Raw genomic sequence first — 13,788 nt, 5'->3', positions numbered from 1 at the left:
CACATTTTTTATCCACCCAACCTTGTGGCCTCATTTCTTTCCTAAATCCATATAGTCCTATTAGTGTGTGACTATATACTCACCCGTATGTGGCCATCTACTGGAGTATACTATACTTACCAGGAACCATATCTTTAAAGAAAACTAACTCTCTTTCTATCTCTCTCTCTCTGGTTTACCTCACTCAGGATGATTTTCTTCTAGTTCCATCTCTTGGCCTGGAAATTTCATGATGACTTATTTTTTAATATCCAAGTAATACACCATTGTGTCAATGTACAACATTTTCTTTATGTGTTCTTCTGCTGAGGGACAGTTAGGTTGTTTCCAGTTTCTGACTACTATGAATACAGTTGTGACAAACTTGAGCAATTCTCCTGTGGTAAGATAGATTGAGATTTAGGTATATGTCCAAGAGTGGTATAGTTGGATCTTGGGGTAGATTGATCCCCACCTTTCTGAGCACCAAGCATATTGATTTCCATTTTGGCTGTACAAATTTGCACTCCAATCAGCAATGGAGGCATGTTCCCCTTGTTCCAAAGCCTTGCCAGCATGAGCTGTCACTTGTCTCTCTGATCTTAGCCATTCTGACATGTGCAAAATGGAATCTCAAAGTAGTTTTGATTTGCATTTTCCTGATGGCTAAGGATATTGAACATTTCTTTAAGTATTTCTCAGCCATTTGACATTCCTCTATTGAGATTTCTGTCTTTAGAGCTGCACTGTAATACAAATCTTAAAAGTTTTTATTAGAAAAAAAATCCAGATCCAGATATTGGGGTAAAAGCTGAAAGAGCAGAGAAACAGAACAAGCCACAGCCAACTTCATCTTGCCAACTCCTCAGCTGATCCTGTTCTCATGAATCCTCAGACTGAAAGCCTCTGAGTCCTCACTCCTGAGGGTCCCAGTTGAATGGATGTCTCTTCACATCTTATACACCATTTTTCACCCAGCCATGTCACTTCCTGAGATTAAAGGTGTGTGTGCTTTCCAAGCAAAGGCATAAGATCTCAAGTGCTGGGATTAATGGTGTGTGTCACCACTGTCTGACTCTCTTCCCAGTGTGGCCTTGAAATCACAGAGATCCAGAGGGGTCTTTGCCTCCCAAGTGATAGGATTAAGAGTGTATGCCACCACCACTCTCTGGCCTCTATGTCTAATCTAGTGGCTGGCTCTGCCCTCTGACCCCCAGACAAGTTTTATTGGGTGCACAATATATCACCACATTTAGGGTACCCAATGTATCACCACACTGTATCCTATTTTTAATTAGATTATTTGGGGTTTTGATATCTAGTTTCTTGAGTTCTTTATATATTTTATATATTAGTCCTCTAATGGATGTGGAGTTGGTAAAAATCTTTCCCATTCTGTAGGCTGCCTCTATGTCCAATTGACAATGTCATTTCATGAGGTCCTATTTGTTAATTGGTGGTTTTAGGGCCTGTGATATTTGTGTTCCATTCAGTTGTCTTCTGTGCAAATGTGCCCAAAGCTATGTTCTCCTCTACTAGGTTCAGTGTATCTTGTTTTATGTTGAAGTCTTTTGCTAAGACCAAGAGTTACTCTCTGCAAACCGACAGTGTAACTCCATTGCTGAGGACAGGACCTACACAACTCATTGAACATGGAGAAGTCAAGCTGGTGCCTACAAGGAGCCTTCACTGCTACATTCTAGTCTTTTTGGTACAGGACGATAATCTGGAGGCTACCAAAGGAGAAATGTGTACACTAATCCAGCAACAAAACCTTGGACATACAATCTATCCTGCTTGTACAATATGCTAGTGTAATGGTGGTATAGAACCTGTGGTGGTAGGCAACCAATGTCTGATTTGACTTAAGGCCACTCAGTAAGAAGGAACCAGTACCTGACACTACTTGGATAACCAAGAACAAGAGAGTAGATAGTTGAGAGGCCTAGTGTAAAACCAAACACTACTGGTCTTAAACAACAACAACAAAAACAAACAAAATATCAACAAAATGGTTCTTAATGACATTCAGCTATATTCATAGATCAGTGCCTTATCCAGTTATCACCAGAAAGGCATTCTCCAGCAGCAGATGGGAACATATACAGAGATCCATAGCCAGCCATTACATGGAGAGAAATTCTAAATGGGAGATTGCCATCAAACCCCTCCCCTAGAGCTCTATGTTCCTATGGAAGAAGAGGTGGAAAGATTTTAAAAGCCAGAGGGGATGAAGGACACAAGAAAGATAAGGCCATGAATCTCAACTAAGAATGGCAGATATAAGATCACAGAGACTGAAGCAGCAAGCACAGATGCTATGTAAGTCTACACCAGGTCTTACTCATATATATGAAAGCTATTCACTTAGAATATTTGGGACTCCTGACTGTTAAGACCATTGTCCTCTGACTCTTGTGCCCATTCTTGGGACTCTTTTTCTCATGCTTGGTTGCCTTGTCCAACTTCATTGTGATGGTATTTGTTTTATATTATTATATTTTATTTTGTCATGTTTGGTTGTTAATTTTAGAGGTATGTTCTTTTGTAATGAAAGACAAAAGAAAGAAGAGGATCAGGGGTAGGGAAGAACTGGGAGGAGTAGAGGTAGGGGAAATTATAATCTTAATATACTGCATGAGAAAGTAATCTATTTTCACTAGAAGAAAATAATAATAATAATAATAATAATAATAATAATAATAATAATAATAAACCTAACCCTCTTTATCAAGGCAACTATTGATTACCAACAATTCCATCATACGGGTAGGACTTCATGACCACCTCCCATTTCCATGATAGAATTCTGTCTGTCTGTGCTCATCCAGGTTTTTCCCATGCTGCCACAACCACTGTTGAATTCATATGTAGAACTACTTCATGTGTGTATAAAACACTGTTTCATTGTAATAGTCTACTGCCTCTGTCTCTTATAATCTCAGTCCCCTATTCTACAATGATCCCTGAGCTTTGGGAGGGTGGATGTGATATCAATGTCCCATTTAGAGCAGATAACTCTGCAATCTCTTACTGTCTGCACCTTGACCAGTTGTGGGTCTTTGAGTTAATTACCATGAACTTCAAATAGGGTCTCAAATGAGAGTTGAGAGATGAATGATCTTTTCAATGTGTTCTTAAAATTAGTTTTGCCAGTACTTTAATAAGACTTTTGTATTTAAATTCATAAAGAAGATTTTCACATCTTAAATATGACTTTAATTCTTCTTGTGGGCTAATTGTAGTTCAGTATTTAATAGATCTTCATTGTGCATTTGTCATTTTTTCCTGTTGGTTTGTGGAGTATTTTCACCATGATAGGGAATTTGGCCATTTAATTATAATATGAACTTCAAATTTGTTTTCATTGTTACCATTGTGATTTTCATTTATTTGTAGTAATTTAATACTCAGTATTAATTAAATATTAGGACTGCATAGTTTTCTAAATATGTGACAAAGCTCAAAGTCTAAGCAACTTTGATAAATCTGAAAATAACAAGAATTAAAAATGTTCCTTATGGTTGCTTTACAATTCTATATTTAAAAATTGAACTTTCGTGGATATACACACACACAAACACACACATATATACATATATATATACATATATATGTATAGTGTATTGTGTGTGATATATACTATATAACATTATATATATATGTATATATATATATATATATTATTTTAATATTCAAAAACTTTCATTCTTACATCCTGGCCAATGTCATTCACTAGTTTTTATTAGATAAAAAAGGTAATGGCTAACTGTGGGAGAGTTAGGAGATGGAAGAGAAAAGAGGCAAAGAACAAACTGGTAACCATTTTTAGAAACTTAGGAAGTGATAACTGATTGTCAAACTGTTCATGCAAACAACTGAAACTGTACAAATAAAGATGGCTTAAGATAAAAAAACACAAAACATAAAATATATTCATAACTTTTCTGAACATCTCCATCTCAAATGTGTACTAGTGATTTTAATCTTTCATTTAATAATATGAAGAAATTCCATATCCACTGAAACATTGAATTCACAATGAGCTGATAAATTTCACAATTAACTAAGTTCTAATGATAATGTAGCTTTTAGTTTTTAAACACAGACTAATTTTATTATATATGTATAAATATATACATATATATATTTACTACAAGGAGTGAATTCTGCCTGGGACAAATCATAAAAAGTTATTTAACACTTTCTCCTCTTCAAGATACTTTTCTATCAGCATAAGTTTAAAAAAACACAGTCAAAAGTTATGATCAAATCAAAAGGCAAATATAAATCTCAAGAAGATAAAGTATGCATACCAGGGATGATGGTATACCCCTAAAAATCTCAGCATTCTGGTAGTAGAGGCAGAACATCACTTCAAGTTTGCAGCCAGGTGGTCTACACAGTGAGTTCCAGGACAACCAGGTCTACATACATAGGGAGAACCTGTCTACACACACACATATATACATACACACAAATAAGCATCTCAACATCTAATAATACAGGAATACAAAAATCAGAAACCATTGTATAATTCTGAAGAAGATAGGCTAGGAAGGAGTCAGAGAGAAGGAAGTGGTTCTCAGTGGTTGAAATTGGTGTAGATAGGTAATTCTTTGTTTATATGTTTGTTAATTTTTTGAGACTGTATTTTAATTACATCATTCTCCATTCTTTTTCCTCCATTCAAACCTTCCCATGTACCCCTCCCTGCTCTCTTTGAAGTTCGTGGCCTTTTTATCCATTAATCATTGTTGAATGAATATATGTTTGAACATACATATATATTCTTAAATATAATCTGTAGCTAGAGAGTTTTTCTCTCCGGGTCCCACCAAGCCCCGCCAGTCAAGGAGCCCATTTATAAAATAAACATACAGACGCTTATATTATTTAAACTGTCTGGCCATTAGCTCAGGCCTACCATTGTCTAGCTCTTACTCTTCTACTCAGCCCATTTCTATTCATCTATACTTTGTCACATGGCTCGTGGCTTACCAGCACCTTACATCTTCCTTGACCTGGAGGCAGCTCACAGTGTTCCCCCCCTATCTTCCTGTTATCTCTATTTTCTTCTCTGTTAGTCCCGCCTATACTTCCTGCCTGGCTACTGGCCAATCAGTGTTTTATTTATCAATTAATAATCCACAGCAATAATCCATTGGAGCTGGTTATGGAAGCACATACCTTTAAACCCAAAACTCAGGAGGCAGAGGCAGAAGGATCTCTGTGAGTTGATGACCAGCCTGGTCAACAAAGTGAGTTCTATTACAGCCAGATCTCTGTTACACAGAGAAGCCCTGTCTCAAAAATCCAATTAAATATATTAATATCATACATATGTATATGTGATATATACATATGTATTCACATTGAATTCATATAATTCTTTGGATGGAATTTACTTATATGTATGCTTTCGGGGCTGATTGTTTGACACTGGACAAGCAATTCTTGTGATTTTATTTGTATGTTAATAAATAAAGTTGCCTGGGGGTCAGAGCAAATAGCAAGCCATAACAGAGCTGAGCATTCATGGTGCACGACTTTAATCCCAGCACTTGGTAGGCAGAGCTAGGTAGATCTCTGTGTGTTCAAGGATACAGCCAGCATTGGAGACACACACCTTTAATCTCAATACCATAGAAGACCTGGAGGGCTGTACAACAGACAGTGACAAGGCAGTCATGTGGTTGGTTTTACAACCAAAGAGAAGGCAGAACAGAAAGTCTATATAAAGACAAACAGACAGGAAGTAGGTCTCTTTTGGAGAGGTTTCTTGGCTTAAGAGGCTAGCTGCAGCAGGTGGGTAAGGCTTTTAGCTCTCATCTCTTGGCTTTCTTCTTTGCATTGGTTCTGTGTTTCTTATTTAATAAGATGGTTGGTTACATCTACACCCATGAGCTTGTTCTGTTGTCTGGAAGTATTGTCTTCAGGAGAGCAAAAGGAGGACTATGCTGTGCACATTTTGTTTGCTGAGCATTTTTATGAACCTTCCTGGAAGACATTTAGCCACTCATGCATTAAAATAAATCTATAATGTAAATTTAATTTGCTAAAAAGCTTATGTATAAATAACCAAACCGCATTATAATCAGTATTTTAAGCTACTATAATTATGTGATGCTAGCCTGATGACGAGGGCAGAGATTTGAAACCAAATGCCTGTGACTTTCTACCCTGCTCCTAACCACACATCTTCCATCTGAGTATGCAGTTTATTTTTTAATGTTTTCTTTGCCTATAAGGGGAAAGAGGCAATTTATTATTGATGTCTTGAAGACTCTGACTTTCAAAGTTCAGAGTTGACATTTTAATTTAGCACCTGAACATCCATATTCATTTATTTCCACTTGCTATGACTAGAGTGACCTCTTGGGGAAACAGGATTTTCAGGAGATATGCTTTTTGATTGACAGATGACAACAGGAGATCTTGTAGAATAAATAAGCTAGAGATTTCACCTCTGTCTCTGCTAGTGAAGGGGGAAGACATATTTTCGATGCTCTCATGTTCACAGATAGTATAAATGAATAAGACTGGGAAAGTGTTTATGTTCATAGGGAGATAATATTTATTATTTAAAAGTGACCTGATAAGAAATACCAATTATACATTTTTGATAGAGTAGGAGGGCCAACATTCTAATTTATTGTTCATATAAAAATCACATAGGCATTATCATTCTAACATCACTATCCTGCTTCTCTTGGGTCTTTTGGAGACAGGAAAAAAATAAGAGAAAAATTTGGATAATACATTTTTCTTAAGTACCAATAGCATCATCTGTTATATAAGGAGCTTGTATCCACCCTTCCCTGATACTTGGCATAAAGCAAATGTGCAGTGCAGAAACAATTTATCAGTAGCTTATGGAAGGAAGGGTAGGCAATGAGGACACTGTAGTCTTGTTCTGATGATGACTTCTTGCTTCTGAATATAAAGTCTTAAATTCAGAGTTTGACGGCCAGGATAGTGGTTCTCATTAAGGTTGCAAGTTCTTGCCACTCTGAAGGAATGTGCCAGTACATCATTTTTCATATACCTTTCTCTTTTCTCTTTTTTTGTTTTGAAATGTACATACCATAAAACAAGACATTCAAAAGCAACTGCACATATTGGAGAATCAGAACACTCCCACACATAACTAAGTGAAATTCTATCCTTGGAAAGGTGCTGAAAATGCATAAAATGTTTCAGGAAAACTCTTGGAATAGAGATAGCCACAGCAATAAGACCAAATGATAATAACAAAAAAAAGCAAGAGTGGTGGTGAGGGAAATGAATGCCAAGGAAAGGGAGAGATTAGCAGCAAGACTTTATACTTCAACATATTAAAATGCCCAGTTTTCAATTTAAAACATTGCAAGGGACACAAAAACACGTGGACACAGAAGATAGTCAGAGGAAAGTAGGATATAAACCAATACTGAAAAAGACACAGGAAACTTTAATAATGTTCATAGATTTTGGAAGTTTGCTTGCTTGATTTTTTGCTTGCATGATTGAGACAGGCTCTCACTATGTACTTTAACTCACTATGTACACCAGACTAGCCTAGACTTTAGAGATCTGCTTCCCTCTGTCTTCTAAGTGCTAGGGTTAAATGCATACACTACTATGCCTAGGTTTGGAAATGTTCAAAGTTTTTAAAAGTAAAAAAAAAGGAAATATTAATGAAATAGAAATATCATTAATTTAACATATATACATAAAACAATAATAAATGTATGCACAGTTAATATGGATATGGAAATCATATACATATATATGAATGCTTATATAAGCATACAAGTGCATATACCATCATATATATATATATATGTGTGTGTGTGTGTTGTAAAAAGCATAAAGTATGGAAAATTCAAATGTAACAACTAAAATTCATCTCTAATCAGTCAGGAGAAAATCTAATGAACATTAATGCAAAGTGAACCTCTGTGAATTCAATGCCAACTTGGTCTATACAGCAGGTAACAGTCCAATCAGGGCTACCTAATTAGATGTGGTAATATTTTATTTGTGCTTTGACAAATAAAGCTTGCCTGGGGATTAGAGGACAAAACCAGCCACTATATTAAACATAGAGGTCAGGCAGTGGTAGCTCATGCCTTTAATCCGAGCATTTGGGAGGCAGAGATTCATATGGATCTCTATAAGTTCAAGGCCACACTGGGAACAGAGCCAGGCATGGTGGAACAGGCCTTTAATCCCAGCACTAGTTAACCAGAGATTCCTGGAAGCCTGTACAGACAGAAAGGAAGTGATGGAGCAGTGTTGAGAGAGGAAATAAGATGAGAGGGCACAGAAAGGTATATGAAGCATGAACATACAGGAAGTAGCTCTCTTGGGCTGAGGATTTCCCAGGGGTAAGAACTTGTGGCTGGCTTTTTCTATTCCTCTGATCTTTCAGCTTTCACACCAATATCTGGCTCTGGGGTTTTTATTAATAAGACCTTTTAAGATTTGTGTTAAATCTAGTGACCCAACATTTGTGGCACAAATTCAGGAAAAAGCCACTTGCCTGGTGCTCAGGCCCAAGCTACAAGTGGCTGGAGTCTCCACCCCGCGTGGGCCAGAGTCTCTTTGGTTTGTTCTCTCCTGGTGGGTTGTGGATTCTCTCTGGATCCCCATCTCAGACTGCTACCACACTAGGCAGCTAACTTGAAACTCCATCAGGCTTCTACTGTTCTATGCAGTTGGCAGATTTAGTGAGTCAATTAAGATTTCTTAAAGGGAGAAATTATTTAAAAGAAAGTTTTTTCCCACATTAAAAAGTGAGAAACATTTTTTAAATGGAGGGAATTTGTAGGTGGTCAGAAAGTGAAACAATTAAAGGAGAGGATAACTAATGTTGATGGGATTTATGTAATATTAATTATGAATATTATTTGTTTGGTCATTTTTGTTTTATAATTAAAAAGTTTGGTCAATATGAGTGCCAAGATAAAAGTTTTAGAAAAACTTGTTAAAAACAGATCATAGAGACATTCAGACCAAGACAGAAGAATTTAAAGGTGAACCTATCTCAGCATTGCATTATAAGGTTACAGGGAAACCGCCTAATGCTTTCAAACAGCCCATCTTAATCTACCCAGTAACCTTACAGAAACTACCAAATGCTCAAGGCTGTATTTGAGCTGATTGAACTCCTGTGCAAATGTTAGATTTCAGGAGATTCAAAAAGGCATAGTCTCATATGGTATAAATTCTCTGTTTCTAAAGCCCATGCTAAGCTCATAGTCAACTTGTAATAGAATTATCTCTCAAGACTGGAAATATTTGATTACAGCAGTCTTAGAGGCTGGTCCCCAACTACAATAGAGGACCTGATAGAAAGATGAGGCTAAGACCATTGAACAATGGAGTAGGGCTAGAGGTATTGAAATTTACCAAGATCAATTTCTTGGAGAAGGCAATTATGCTAATATACAAAGACAATCTTTATATGATGACCACATCATAATTTTATGCCACATGGAAACCTTGAGTGCTTGGGATAGAACTGAAGGAGTAGGAAAGAAAACTGAGTCATTTACAAAAGTTATACAGAGCCCAAAAGAAATCTTCACAGATTTCTTACAAAGGTTGTCTTCAGCAGTAAATAGAATGATGCCACATTCAGAAGGTAGACAAATAATAATTGAATCTTTGGCTTTTGAAAATGCTAATGCACATCACAAAAGGACAATTAGGTCATTAAAGGCAAGATCATCACTTTTGGAGAAATGAATCCCAGATACAATTAATACTGAATTTCATGACTGTGATTATACTTGGATAGGAAAGGTGATTTCCAGAGGTTTGAAGAAAAATAGTAATTCAGATGCTTTAATTGCAGTAAACGAAGTCATATAAATAGGGACTGTAAACAGGGTGTTCCTAGAAACAATGTTTTTTCAAGGAACAATGGCAACAGGATGCCCCTCCGTTCTGGATTATGTATAAGGTGTGATAAAGGCAAACAATGGACTAACAAATGTAGATCAACAAGGGACAGACAAAATAATCCTTTGCCCTTGCCATTGGGAAACTCCCTGAGGGTCCTCCTACAAGCCCCCATGAAAAATTCAGTTGTCCTTTGTTGCTATCATAGAAGAAACCCCTTCTCAGAACAATTAAATAACCAAATGCCTATTGTAAAAAACCATACTGCTTGGGATGATAGAACAGATATAGGAGAGAGAACAAAATCTTAGGAGAAATAATAAAACTAATTTTTTGGCCAACTTCTATAAATGAACAAAGACCAAACTTAATTACAAATAAATGATGTTCTCATTGAAGGTCTTGTAGACACGGGTATAGATATGATCATAATTGCACCAGAATCAAGACATCCATATTGGCCTTTTCATGAGGTAAATATTAAGCTGTTGGGGATTGGAACATTATCTCAAATGAAACAGAGCCAAGATGGATCAAATGCATAGGGCCAGAAGTACAGAGAGGAAAATTAAAACCATATGTGTATAATATAGCTATAAATTTATGGGGCTGTGATTTATTACAACAATGGAATACCCAGATTAACATTCCTCCAACCTCAGAAACAAACCATAAACTAATATATGTTTTTGAGAAAAAATATTAGAAGGTATTATAACGAATAGTCACCGGTCATCCACATTGTACAAGAATAGGGCATAACAGCTACTGATCTTTCAAAGGCACCAACAGCTCTACCTTTAAAATGGTTAACAGACAATCTTATATGGGTTCAGCCATGGTCTTTAACAACAGAGAATCTACAGACCTTAAAATGGCTGATAGAAGAGCAGTTAAATGCTCAGCATTTTGAAGAATCAACCAGCCCTTGGAATTCTCCTATATTTGTTATTAAAAAGGAATGTGGTAAGTGGAGAATGGTAACTGATCTAAGAGATATTAAGAAGGTAATTCATTCAATGTGCTCTCTACAATCTGGAATTCTTTTGCCTACTCTGTTACCTAAAGGATGAATTCTTATAGTTATTGATTTAAAAGACTGTTTCTTCTCAATACCCTACCAAAAAATATAGAGGAAAATTTGCCTTCATGGTACCTATTTATAATAATTCCAACCAGTCAAGAGATACCAATGGAAGATTCTCCCAGAAGGAATGTTATATTTAACATTTAGCTCAACCCTGTGCCAATATTTTGTATGACAGCCTTTGGAAGTAATACATAAACAATTTTCTGAATCTATAATTTATCATTACATGGACTATATTTTACTAGCTGGTTTAAATGTAGATACTTCAGAAAGACTATTTGGAGAATTAAAGAAAATTTTGCCTCATTGGGGATTACAAATTGCTCCTGAAAATATACAAAGAAGAGATTCTATCAATTATTAAGGATATAAAAATATGTCTATAAAAATTAGACCCCAAAAGGTGCAAATTTGGAGAGATCAATTACAGACTCTTAATGACTTTCAAAGATTATTTGGAGATATTTCCTATCTATAGACCACTATTGGAGTAAAAAATGGTGACCTAAGTAATTTGTTCAAAACTTTAGAGTGTAACAAGGACTTAAATAGTCCAAGAGAATTATCAGCTGAAGCTGAGAGGGAATTGGCTTTGGTGGAAAAGAAAATACACATGTGGATCATGTGGCTCAACACTTGATTGCATTTTGATTATTTTACACTCTTAGCATGCTCCTACAGGAATTTTAATGCAGAGGGAAGATATTATATTAGAATGGGTATTTCTACCAAATAAACAGAATAAAAAATTAAAATTTATGGGGAAAAGATCTCCTAGTTAATTTTAAAAGGAAAATGTAGACTTTGCCAATTAGCAGAAATAGACCCAACACAAATTGGAGTACCTTTAACTAAGGATGAAATTGACAAATTTTGGGCAGAAAGTGATCCTTGGCAAAGAGCTTGAGGTAATTTTTTTGGTAGAGATTAACAACAAATATCCCCAAAACAATAGAATAAGCTTATAAAGAGAGCTAACTGTTTCCTCCCTCACATTGTACAGGAAACACCAATATATGGAGCCCCTACATTTTGCACAGACACAAACATTCAAGGAAAGGCAGGTTACAAATCAGAAAATTTAAGAAAAGTGGTAAAAGTCCTTAGAATTCAGTTAAAAATCAGAATTATGTGCTATTCTAATGGTATTAATAGATTTTTTGGAACTTCTCAACATAGTTACTGACTCTCAGTATGCTGAAAGAGTGGTCTTATATACTGAAAGTGAAGAATTTATCCCTGATGAGTCAAAACCAACTTCATTATTTATTCAGTTGCAAGAAATAATCAAGAATAGGAATCATCCCTTATATATAACTGACATCAAATCCCATATGGGTGTTTTAGGACCTCTAGCACAAAATAATGATTAGATTGATAAACTATTGATAGGAAAAATGCCGGAGGCCTCAGAATTTCATAAAAAATTCATGTCAATATTAAAGGTTTAAAAAATAATTTTTCCATAACCTGGCAACAAGTCAAGGAAATTATAAGGAAATGTTCTACTTGTTCCTTTTACAATCAAACTCCACTACCAGCAGGATGTAACCTAAGGGGTACTCAGAGGAATGAAATCTGGCAGATAGATGTGTTTCATTTTGTAGAATTTGGAAAAGAAACTGAAATATGTACAACACACCACTGATACCTATTCAAGATTTCAGTGGGCATCTGCTCTGAATCCTGAAAAAACTTATTCTGTAATCATGCATTTGCTAGAAGTTATGGCCACCATGGGTGTACCTGTACAAATTAAAACTGACAATTCTCCAAGATATGTCTCTGGTAAAGTGAAACAGTTTTTTGCTTATTATAATTTAAAGCATAATATAGGTATAGAACACAATCCTACGGGCGAAGAAGTCATAGGAAGATCAAATTGAACTCTAAAGGATATGCTAAATAAACAGAAAGTGGTAACAACCCCCCCCAGAAATAGATTTATAATGCTCTATTAATTTTCAATTTTCTCAATGCTAATGAGAAAGGAAAAAAGCTGCAAAGAGAGATTGGATAATAGGAAAAAACTACAGAATTAAATCAACCTATATACTTTAAAGATGCACTGACCTCAGAATGGAAACCAGGATATGTGTTATGTTGAGGATGAGGTTTTGCTTTTGTTTCTACAGAAGAAGAAAAGGTATGGATACCATCAAAATTGATAAACGTTGTTTCTACAGGAGAAGAAAAGCTATGGATACCATCAAAATTGATAAAGATTAGCTTTGGACTACCAATTGAACAAGAGAGACCTCTTGATTAGATGAGGTGATAGTTCATCAACCAGCATGACCATCCAATTTAAATAACTTACACCAATAACAAATGCTTTTCCAAATGGGAACCTCCCTGAAGTTAGGCTTGGGGAAGGGTTTTTGTTTTTTTCTTTGAGGAGAATGAAGGCTAAGGAATCTGAAAAACACTGGAAAAATGAGACATCTGAAGAAAAAGAACAAATCATCCAGAAAAAATTTTCCAAGAAAAAGAGTAAATTGCTCTCTTGGCATATCACATAAAAAATTTCATAAATCTTTCTAAATATTTGTTTCTGCTGTTCTCTACAGATACATAAGGCAATTGGTCTTTATGTAGTCACAGTTCAATTAAAAATTAAAGCTGCCTTTGAAGTTGGAGCATGGCTCCCTCCTCCTCTACACCCAAGCATGCTTGTTAAAAGAAAATGCAAAATCTCTGTATCATGTCAGAAAAACCACCTGATATGAGACAAAATAAAAACCAAAATTAAGGAACTATTCTGTTGCCACTAATCTCATAATTCATTGGTTTTATTTTGACTCTTTAAAACTTTTCTTAATGTATTA

Source organism: Peromyscus maniculatus, chromosome 1 (genome assembly GCF_049852395.1).
Source record: "Peromyscus maniculatus bairdii isolate BWxNUB_F1_BW_parent chromosome 1, HU_Pman_BW_mat_3.1, whole genome shotgun sequence".
In the NCBI taxonomy this organism is placed as follows: domain Eukaryota; kingdom Metazoa; phylum Chordata; class Mammalia; order Rodentia; family Cricetidae; genus Peromyscus; species Peromyscus maniculatus.
The sequence above is the reverse complement of the archived record's forward strand: the minus strand, read 5'-3'. Positions refer to the sequence as shown.